An 11,883-nucleotide genomic window follows, 5' to 3' on the forward strand; every position below is an offset into this window, starting at 1 on the left:
ATTTCACTCCAGCAGCATTTCAAAGTTATGAGATTGTACCAGAAGGCGCTTGACACGCACATCCGGAACATAATGTGCTACCTGCGTCACGATCATCCGAAGCGCACCGGATCAGCAGATTACGGACCGGGTAGTTATGACGAAGGATAAGCCTTTATTCGGCGCTGACCAACTCATATATATCGGACCTGCTTGACGCTACCGGCTGCAATTGATAACAGCGAGGCGGCTAAACACACAGGGAAACGAACAGCGTTGAGCGCTATCACCGCTCTTTGGCCGTCGCTATCACGTTACCATAGCGAGATTGCTTTTTTGTGTCCCGCCAGCAATCTATCTTCCCAGACAGAAGCACTCATAGCAACCACCACGCAAGCAATCATTTTTTCGCTTCCTCTTTCATGTCCTTTTCAGCTCCGAGCTGACTGCGCGATAAAATAGAAGCTCTGGGGCCAACTCTGCCTTTATTGCAGGCAGAAACTCAGACGAGTGTTGCTCCGAATACCTCGTCGCGGAACGTCATGCACTACAACGATGTAAGTAAATTCCACTTCTCGTTCTTGTTATTACGTCACGTCCACTATGTAGTCGTGTAAGCAAAAGTCTTCCCAGTTGCAGCGAAAATCCGCCGTGTAAATATTGCGAAATCCGTATCTTTAAGGAGTTTATGGGGCGCATATAGTGTGACCACATTCTTACAATTTCCCAACATATCAGCTACATAACCGCATCTGTGATATCTCTGTGTAAAATACACTATTTGGGGTTGTAGTTTTACATTGTACAATGCATTCTGAAAAAAAAAACAGTTTATTATGCACAGAGTCAAGTATGGTAGGTTCACGTTTGGAACGGTGATACGTCAATTCCTCACACGTTTAAAGGTGGGTTGACAAAAAGATACTGTAGAGTTGGTGTCATACCAACCACTCCGAAATATAGGAACGGCACAAAAAATTCATATTTAAAGACGAGATCAAGGCTCGATAATTCTGTTAGAGCCTTAAAAATCTTATATGAGATTGGTGATCTTACAGATATTCCTTTTAATCGTGTACTTTACTATGTGGGACTTCAAAAGGTACAATACCCCAATAATACTAGAATGTAATGTACTAGTTGGATCTTAGGGAACAAACATGCAAGTACTGGGGCAAGCAGTTGAGTAGCAAAGAACGGCAAATTTGTACACGGCCCATGGCTGTCTGCTAACGGTTGAAATGTTGAAGAAAATTGCAGGTCTAGAGAAACAGAGGGCTGCGCTTTCCACAAACGCGTTTAAGCAAAATCTCAGTTAAATGTAGTAAAATTGGTAATCACTTTCATGCAAAACGAAATCACCACTATTTTTTGCGATTGAAACGCACAGTTCTTTGACATCTGACGAGAAAGAAATTGCGCCGGTTTTTATTTTATTCAGTACTCGTAACGTTAAAAATATTAGTTTTTTAATATCTGCATTCGTAACTGTTCCAGAATGCTATGCGTTGGAAGACGCTTCTGTTCTTTCTGTGGACTTGGGTATCCTCAACCGAAGGAATCTCTGCCTATCTGCCCTGCCAGCAAACCACGAACCGGACGACACTCCCCCGTGAATTCAAGAACTGCAACCTGAGCTTTGAGAACGGCCATCTTCACGCTCTTTGTCACATTCTTGTCAAGTATAACGAGTCTGATCCTGGTGATACCGAGATAATGACAATGGAGCAACTACTGGTTTCAGAAGATCCCGTTCGCCCTGTGTCTCAGGGATGTGCTCCAGTCTGCTTATCCCTCCGACGGTTGAGATTAAAGAAATGGGACGACTTTTCTGACAATTTAGATAGTAGCTACGATCACTTCGACGCGGCGAAAGGGAGCAACCTCGGACTGCTTGTTTGGTTGAGAATCCAGTTATACATGCGGCAAATGACATTTGACGTGACATTCGGCAAGCCCCCGCGGGTAGCTGTCGCCATGTGTGACAGCAAGCGGGTCAACCGAAGCGGCATTTTCAGCGTTTACAGCATTGCTGACCCGTTCCTCTACGTATTCCCTGGCCCGGATTATCTGCGTGTTCCCGCAGATACCATCATGACCTGGAACATTTCCTCCATCTCCACCGATGCAGTCATTACGCTTTTGAAGACATGGGACATAATCCCCAGGACTCTTTTGGAGATTGTCGCGGTCACACCTATTAGGCATTTCGCGTTCTACAGATGTAATTTCCACCACATCTCCTACAACGATATTCCTCCCATGAAGAGTATTCAGCATCTTGAATTTTCACAATCTCCTATTAAGACCGTTCATCCGGAGGCGTTTAACCGCATTCCATCGGTTAAGAAAATTTCTCTTACAAGCACGAAGCTCCCTGGTATACCAGAAGCAATATTTTCTTTGAAAACACTGGCATGTGTAAACATGTCTCGCACAAATGTTCCTCCTGGAGTGGAGTTTACCTTTTGGCCCGGCAGCCGTAATAGAAATAGCAGTGCTGTGCAATTAATTACAAGTGGAAGCAACGTGACACTGTTACGTGATCGGGACCTATGTGGTTTCCCGAATTTGCGTGAGCTACACATGGACGGGTGCCACCTGAAGATTCTACTAGGCTCCCCATTTATATGCCTGGAGAAACTGAAGGTTCTCTCTTTACAAGCAAACAAAATAACAGAGCTCAACGAAGCGACGCTGGCCGGTTTGAAAAGATTATTAGTGTTGAACCTGAACCACAACCGCCTCACTGTCTTAAATGGCACAAATGTACTTATTCCGCTGGTGTCCTTACGAGTGCTTGATATATCCTTCAACAGCATACAACAACTCCATGTGGACAAACCTCTCAATAGTTCCCCAGAAGTGCTTTTCGCCCAGCACAATCGGATAAAGAAGTGGACGCCGCCAACCTTTTCTCGAATGACTAAACTAAAAATGTTGGATCTAAGCCATAATGAGCTCGCATGGCTGGACAACGAAATGTTTCTCGACCTGAACGGCACAAAGAACGTGAGCCTCAGCTACAATCCCTGGGATTGCTGCAGTTGCTACCTCAACAACCTTCACAACTTTCTTGACAAACACCAAGTGCAGTGCGCGGAGTGCATGGTCTGCAAGGTTCCAGAGGAACAGCAAGGACACCTTGTTCGGAGCGTTGCATGGAGAGAGGAAGAGTGCGTAGGTGTGGACTAAGTACGCCGTTCCGGGGATACTTTGTATCATGGTTTCTGCCATGCTTGTTTATGGCGCTTACTAATGCCGCTGGTACTTCATATATATATCTTTGTACCTTAAAGTTGGCATCAAAGGCTACAGGAGGAACGTGAACGTGGGGAATTACGCATGGGACGCTTTCATATCCTACCATGCCTCTGACTAAGATTTGGTTCAAGATGTTCTGCTGCCCAAACTTGAATCACCTCCCCTCAAGTTCCGAATTCACGTCGCCGAGAGTGACTTCATACCGGGTATTCCAATCACCGAGAATACATGCCGAGCCAATTCCCAGAGTCGCGTCTCCCTCTTCGTGTTCAGCCCTGCGTTCTGCCGCAGCCGCTGGTGCATGTTTGAACTGAGCCTCGCTCAACACAGGTTGTCTAACAGCGAACGTCACGACGGATTGCTCTTCGTCAAAAAGGAGCATATCCACGAATGTGAAATTAGCAACATGCTGCTGTTTCTCACAAAATCGAGAACCTACATAGCAGTGCCTCCGTCAAATGCAACTTAGAGGCGTAATAACCTTTTCTGGTTGCCCCTCCAAGCGGGTTTGCAGCGAGAGAATTCTAAAAGAAGCTATGATTTTAACAATAAAGAGATCGAATATATGCCAATTTGTCCTTGTATTGTGATTACAAATTATCCTATAGTCTTGCTTGTGCCCATTATACCGTTAGCGCTCAGCTTATTTTATAGCCGCGTATTTTAAGTGCGATGCACTTCTTAAGCGACCCTGAACCTGCGTCCACCGGCGATGTCCGCATAGCATACCCACGTGGGGGATTGGCCAGAAATCTCCTCGTCTTCCTTTGCAACGGGGGGAGATGGGGATTGGCCAGGAATCTCCTCGTCTTCCTTGGCAACGGGGTGAGATGGGCGCGCGCTGCCTGGCCGCTGACATGTCACATACCCACGTGGGGAATTGGCCAGGAATCCGGCGTGAGAAGGGCTAATGCACCCGCTTAAAGGAGTACTGACACGAAATTTCAAAGCTGAGATCCGCTCTAGCAATCAATTGGCGATGTCCGCATTGCATACCCACGTGGGGGATTGGCCAGGAATCTCCTCGTCTTCCTTGGCAACGGGGAGAGATGGGCGCGCGCTGCCTGGCCGCTGACATGGCACATACCCACTTGGGGGATTGGCCAGGAATCGGGCGTGAGAAGGGCTAATGCACCCGCTTAAAGGAGTACTGACACGAAATTTCAAAGCTGAGATCCGCTCTAGCAATCAAGTACAACGACAACACAAATAGGTGTCTGTGAATAAATGCATCTTTCTTTCTTTGTAGTTGTGTGCGTGTGTGTGATCTCTCTTTCGCGAACATTACCGAACCGCGCAAATTCAACTCGTGCATTCGCACTTTCACATTCTTCCCCTCGGGGAAATGCGGGGAATTTTTCTGATATGTTTAGTTCATTTGCATGCAACACATAAGAACAATTTGGCAGTGCCACCTCTGTCATACTAATCTAATTTCCCTCCCATTTCAATTTCACTGTGCAATCCCCTTACGTTCTACAGAACCGAGAAGGTTCTCGATTATATGAGCGACGTGAAACACGAAGCAAACTTTTGCCGCTTTTGTATTTGCAACAAGACCGCTCCGGGGAAAAAAAATTCTTGTAAATTCGGCCCTTCTATTTTTCGGCACTGTGTTGAGCTGCATACCTTTGGTGTAACATGGATATACCCTACGTACCTACAGCAGAAATTGAAGCTGGTGATGTCTTTAAAACTCAGGTTATTTTGACTCCAAACATACAACTGAAAATACCACATTGAGGCATAGCGTTTTTGTGCATGTATGTTACATATGCTTTACAAACTATTAGTATCCTAACCTTTGTTCTGTTGAGTGTGTAGCGTGACACAGCTAAATTATGAATAACCAGAAGGATATTTGGGTTAAGGGCCCATTTTGTCTTCAAGTTTGTTGTGTGCATCTAGAAGAAAGATAAATTGAGCGTAAGGCTGTCATACGCGGCCATGTATTCTGGGGGGGGGAGGGATAAAGGAAGGAAAAAAAAAACAATAAAGAGAAGCATTGTGAGTAGATTCCCGCAGCATGCCGCTAGCTTTAACAAAACGCAGTGGTGGAACTAGATAGGACCCCACCCATGGCAAATATATTTTCACGCCCCACATGATGATAGTAATTGTGACTATTATTATTATTATTATTACATTATTATTGTTATTACTATTATTATTAATATTCAAATTATAATTATAATTATTATTATTTCAGAGAGGAGCCAGTTTGACGTTGTATACTGCGACCTGAGCAAGGCATTTCATGCTGTCTGCCACTCGTTGTTATTTAATAAGCTTTTACTGTCTGGCATTGATGCACCACTCGTGGCGTTGTTGTGGAGTTATCTACACAATCAGTTTTGTTATGTGAGTGTTAACGGCAAGAAGTTCGCTATGTACAGGACAACAAGTGGTGTGCCCGAAGGCTCTGTGTTGGGCCCTCTGTTGTTTTCTATTTTTATAAACGATATGTCAGCTGCAATCAAGAAGTCTTCGTTCCTAATCTATGCTGTCGCCATCAAAATATTCAAACGTATTAAGTCTGCTGAGGACTGTGTTTCCCTAAACAAAGCTGTGTCCTCGTTCTCTAAATGGTGTCCAGAGAATAGATTAAATCTTAATCCAAAGAAAACAAACGTCATCTCTTATGGCCGAAAAACAAACATCATTTACTTTCCATACACCATTGACGGCGGCCCCCTGTCTAGGGTTGATGGTATCAGAGACCTTGGAGTGCTCTTTGACAGCGCCTTAGTTTTCTCGCCCCATGTCGATTAACTTACTCGGCGGGCTCTTCGCTCTCTTGGTGCTGTATGCAGATTTTCACGGGACTTTCAGTCTCCTAATTCATTCCTGAAACTATTAAAAACACTTTGTATTCTTCAACTAGAATATATCTCTGTCGTGTGGAATGGAACCTGTCATTCTAACAGCAAACGTATAGAGCGGGTTCAGACCAAATTTCAATCAATATACAGGCATCGTTTTTCCTCTGGGCCTCCCGAGACTGCCTTAGCAGTATCCAGATTCCCATTACCTGTCTCTCTGAGTTGTCTGCGAACCCGCCTCAATCTTCTTTTTCTATACAAACTGCTTCATGGTATTATCACATGCCAGGAACTACTTGCACAAGTCAGCCTTCGTGTTTCACAGAAAACAACAAGGTTTACCCCCCCTTTCGATAATGCTACAGCACTCAACACCCATTCCCCCCTCCAAAGAGTGCAGCGTCTTTATAACTGTCACTCTGGGAAACTTGATATATTTCAACGTCCCCTTCGGGAGTTTTTGACTGTGATACAATAATTACTCTTCTTTTCGGCGCAGTTTTTTTTTAGTTTTTTTGTTTTTTTATGTCGTTTTTCTGTGTGCAATGTCTTCATAGTTCTTGTTTCTTGTTTGTAAGTTCTATATATTCGTGACTTTGTGGCTGTAATTGCTTCATTGACTTGTCATATATTACGGTATGCGAATTGCCTTCCTTCGCACCCCATTTATTGTGCTGCGAGGAGCCACAGTGATGGGTCTAGTACTTTCGGTCTTCTGTTGCTGTAATTTCATAAATCAGTTGCTGTATTTTGTTTCATACATTCATGTTCAATTGAAGCTTTGTGTTTTCGCCTATATCTGCGAATATGTTTTTATGTCTGCTTGCTTCACCCAACTGCCGTGACCATTGTTCCACATACTTTTGCCATTGATCCACCATTAAAGTTTCTTAATCGTCTAATTTTGGTTAGAGTACCTTTTTATTATCCTTAGGGTTTTATTGCTCTTTTTTTCTTCGCTTGTTCTTCTCCTTGACTGTTTATATAGTGAGTTTCTGCTGTATATTAGTGCCGCATTTTGTCTTCCTCAGTGCGCCAGAACCAAGGCCTCGGCTGTTGCTGGGCACTCTAATGAACATTGATTGATTGACTGATTATTATTAATGAAGTTTTATTCGGCTATCTGCTTACCTCTTCTCGAATACGGTTCTGATGTTTTGAATGGAACTTACAAGTCCAATAGTGATCGTATCGAAAGGGTTCAAAATAGGTTCTTTTCTATCTTTCAGCACCGTTTCCGTCATGTACACGAAGACGCAAACGGCAGCATATCTTGTCTCAACAGTATTCTTTCCCTTTGGTGTCGACGAATGCGAGCTGATATTATCTTTTAAATGCAGAGCATTTCTTAGCATCGCCTCTTCCTGCGTCGGACGGATTAAACAGCTCCGCGTCCGCAGCAGGTGGGCCGCTCCTCCTTCCCTCCTCTCTCTCAACAGCAGCTGGCGCGCGCATGCGTCGTAGTCAGCCCGTTCGCTCCGTCGCGGTCTCGGCGTAACAGGTGCGTGATAGCAGCGCTGAGGGGCGTGGAAGGGCGCGCGCTGCTTGCGCACGCCCGCTCTCCCCCCGTACTGCTCTCCCGCTACTGAGCGCGCTGCAAAAATAAAGCGGCTAGCGGTCGCTCGTGCTTCAGTCACTGCGTTGCTCCTTCCTTTCTTGGTTGACGCTCGCTCCCACGTTTACTCGTGTCTGCTACTCCAGCATCACGGAAGAAGCGATGGAAGCAACACTGCCTTCAACCAGTACTGAGGCCCCAATACTGTGCATTTACTCGTGTTCCCCTCGCGGGAAGGCGCGGGAATTTTTTTTATAAACTTCTTCATGGTGATATTTTGTGTGATGACTTGGTTGCACTTATCAATGTCAACTTGCCGAACCAACTTTTTCGAACACTTCGAACTTTTACAACAGATGCTTTAAGCAGACGACGCTCGTCCATCTGCAGAATACAATGTGCATATAATGAATATTCCAATCGTCTTGATAATTCCATACCTCGTTTTCTTTGTTCTCTAATGAATTGAAAACTGTTGTAGGTTAAGTGACTTTATGCCATTCCAAATTGATGTGTCGTATTTATTTTATGCAAATCATTTTCTTGCTTCTTTGTTTTTCACTTTTCCTGGTTTTGTGTTGCTTGAATTTCTGTAGCTTTGAGTGTCAGTGCTTGTAACGCTGAACTTCGTTTTTCCATTTTGAAACTTCGTAATATTTTGTTATAATACCTTCGTTATATGGGTATAATCGATATTCGTCATGTTCATTGAGTATTTGATTGTGTATTTTCAATTTTTTACGTGCCTTCAACGTTTTGCTGGCCGGGTGTCATGGTTTATAACACTAGGCTTCCTTTTTTTGCTGTTTTGCTTTCTGGGATCTCTGTAACTATTTTTACTTTATTGTTTCTGTCATACATATGGTTTTCTGTGTTGTGTTGTTTTGCTTTAGTTGATTTTTATGAATGTTTGTATATGGTGTAAGTAAAGATCGTTTCCCCGAAGTCCAGTGTCGATCAGGAACCCAATCGCCCGGGCTCCGGTTGATTTGGCAGGAGGCTGGCAGGGCGATCGTGTTGAAGTTCTTGGAGACGGCGGTCGAATCGATGAACTCGAGGCATTGGGTTTGATTAAGTGAAACGACGAGTATATATACAGCTATTTACAGTAGGAAAACTGAGTACATTAGTAATGAAAAGAAAAACTTCGAATTTCCGCTAAACCGTAGCTCTGAGTGCGCACAAATCACTCGAGCTCATCAACTTCGTCTAACTTTCCTATTCTCGGAGCGTACACAAACCGCTCGAGAAACGACGGCCGAGACTGTGTCTCGCTGCAAGATCCGTCTAGTTGTCCGGTACGGCGCTGCACCCTAAACCTCCGACGCCATCTTAACCTCTAGCCTTGGGGGCTCATGAATCCCAACCTAGCTTTAACGGTCGAGACTCCTTGTCCCGCCGGGAACTGCCCAGCTCGGCGCTCAGACAAGAACGATTTCCAACGGCCAAGTTCGGCCTTATAAAGCATCGAGATCACCCTCTCTCGGGAACGCCCCTGTAGCGTTTGTACACGCGTATTGGAGTGGCCAAATTCATGTAGACAGCTGTCACTCAGCACGCCACGGAATATTCAATGAGGCGCCATAATCTTCGGGTCAACGGCACGCTCGCAGAGGAGCAGGTGCGGGCGACCCCGCGGGGTGAAACCCAAAGACGGCGACAGTGCACTGCCCTGGCGGGGGCGCTTTAAGAATGGTTTCTTGCACGGCGCGCGCTTCGACGCCGGTAATTCCAACACCTCCGCGCGTCACGCCGACGGTGGTTCCCGGAATCCGACGGCGCCGTCTGCTTTCTCAATGGGGAATGGGGTATTATCCCTGTGGTATGCGGTGGGCCAGACAATCCGTCTCCCGTGCACGCCGTGACGAATTGGCGACGGCTGCAGCGTAGAGTCCATAGTGGTGGGCCACCAGACAGAGCGGCGGGTTCTCACGCGCAGCCCTGGCCCCTGGCCGCTAATCTCATAAGTGGACCTTACAGTGTACCAGTACCAAGACCCCAGGGTTGTTCCTGAGCCTTGAAAATAAAGGTTGATTGATTGATTGATTATTATGATTATTAATATTATATTAATATTGTTATTATTATTATTAGTAGTAGTAAGTACGAGAGTCTCGACATATACTATCAAAACACTCGAGTTCTACGAACTAAGTCTTCTGAACTTATTAGAAATATTGTATGCTCTAAATTTTCTGCTATTGTCATTAGAGAAACCTGGCTTTCCGATGATATCTCGTCTTCCGACTATTTCCCTTCTAACTATCAAATCTTTAGAAGCGACAGAAAATTAAGTGGACCTAAACAGAAAGGTGGCGGGGTTCTCATTGCCGTTGATCATTCAGTGCAGTGCATGCGGCGTGCTGACCTCGAGACCCTAGACCAGGGGTCTCAAACTAACATCCGTGAGCTGGCCGCAGTCACGAATTTTAGTCCCGCAAGGGCCGGGATAGCGAAGAAGGATGAAAGAGAGAGGGGGGGTAACAAAATGTCAGATAATGCGGCCATTTGAAATAAAAAAGTAGGTCTTTCCCACATCTTGTACATATGCTGGGTCACTCCTGAATGAAATTGGGGGTCATAATTCGAGAAACATATCGATAGCGATCTACGGGGTGACTAAAATTGGGAGACCGATTCTGAAATATAAAATATTTGTTCCACGGTTATGCTTCAACACATAGTGACCGCATTGGGTGCCTCACAAAAAAAAAGGCTTGAGAGTAGTTGCGCCGGTGTACCCGCCGCGGTGGCTCCGTGGCTAAGGCGTTGCGCTGCTGAGCACGAGGTCGCGGGTTCGATTCCCGGCCGCGGCGGCCGCTTTTCTGATGGAGGCGAAAAGCAAAAACGCCCGTGTGTACGAGATTTCGGCGCACGATAAAGATCCCCAGGTGGTCAAAATTAATCCGGAGCCCTCCACTACGGCGCGCCTCATCGCCTGCGTTGCGTCGGCGCGTTAAACCCCACAATCAATCAATCAATCAATCAGTTGCGCCGGTGTATCGTACTAGAATAAATCGTTATTGATAGTAATACAGGAGAAAATATTGCGAGTGCCATTTAGGAAAGTCATAAAACTTTATTCCCTGAGAAGCCCAATATAGCTGCTATTGTTTTAAACATGCTGGCTTGATGCTTGGCAACGCTTGGCTGCGACTATAGAACAGATCTCCACATAAACGTCTTGCGCGGAAACGATCCTCATGGTCGATCACAGGTGCTCATCAGTCATCCTCGACCGGAGGGCTGACCTTCAGCAAGGAAAACACGTGTTTACGCAAGTAGGTGCTTCCGAACATGGCAATGATCATGGCAGCGTGTTGACGTAGCGCCGGGAAACTTTCACCATCAAGAAACTTGTAGAAGTCTGGTACAGCCACGTCCTAAATGTCTGCTTCAACGGGGTGTTAGCCTGCAGCTCAAGAAGTTCCATCTGCAGCTCGAGCGTGGCGTCACCGAAAACGGCAACGAGAAAATTCGGAATTCATCGGCGATGATGGTGATGTCTTGAAAGCGTTCCACGAATGCCCTTTGGAGATCATGGAGGAGAGGTCACCGAAGTTATCACAGGATATTTTGTCCATGTTCTCCAGCTACTTCAGAGTTAAAAAGTATCAAACTTCTGAATTCTCATCTGTCTCTCCCAAAGCTGCAATTTGGATTGAAAAGCCTGAATGTCGTCATGCAGTTTTGTGATCACTTTGATTTTTCCCTGAAGTTTAATGTTGAGGCAACTCAAATGATCAGTGATATCACTGAGCAACGCAAGAGAGTGAAGCCACGTTTCGTCTGACAGCTCAACAGTGGCCCCGTTATTGGTCTTTATGAAGGCGTCAATATACACCCAGAGGTCAAAAAATCGCTTCAGCCCTCTTCCACGACTGAGCCATCGCACCTGTGTATGGTACAAAGTTTCACCATAGTCACTGCCAACAGCTTCGAAAAGAGATACAAATTGGCGGTGGTTAAGAGCTCTTGAACGGATGAAGTTCACTGCCTTGAGCACGATTTCCATGAAGCTCTTCATTTACAGAGGCTTGCAGCAGGGCGCTTCTTGGTGGAAATTGCAGTGAACCGCGGAAAATTGATTGGTGATTTCGAGTGCGGCGAGTATCGTCCGCAATTGACCAACAAGCCCGCTCTTGCATCCCACCATTGATGGCGCACCGTATGTAGCCAAACAAACCAACTTTTCCCGCGGTAGTCCAGCGTGTTAGACCACTCTTTCGAGAACAGAAAGGATATCCGCCCCTGTGGTCGTGC

The 11,883-nt window shown here is 45.6% G+C and overlaps 1 long non-coding RNA gene across 1 annotated transcript; it reads left to right on the top strand.

Annotated features, from left to right (window-relative positions):
• The first annotated feature begins 363 nt into the window (after nt 1-363).
• Nucleotides 364-3,484, top strand: LOC144168937 (uncharacterized). Its single transcript, XR_013322306.1, has 2 exons — nt 364-536; nt 1,477-3,484. It is a non-coding gene; the product is annotated as an uncharacterized LOC144168937 (long non-coding RNA).
• The last annotated feature ends 8,399 nt before the right edge of the window (nt 3,485-11,883 follow it).

This window comes from Haemaphysalis longicornis, unplaced genomic scaffold, assembly GCF_048455015.1.
Source record: "Haemaphysalis longicornis isolate Haplotype H1 unplaced genomic scaffold, Haemaphysalis longicornis Haplotype H1 scaffold_2, whole genome shotgun sequence".
Taxonomy (NCBI): domain Eukaryota; kingdom Metazoa; phylum Arthropoda; class Arachnida; order Ixodida; family Ixodidae; genus Haemaphysalis; species Haemaphysalis longicornis.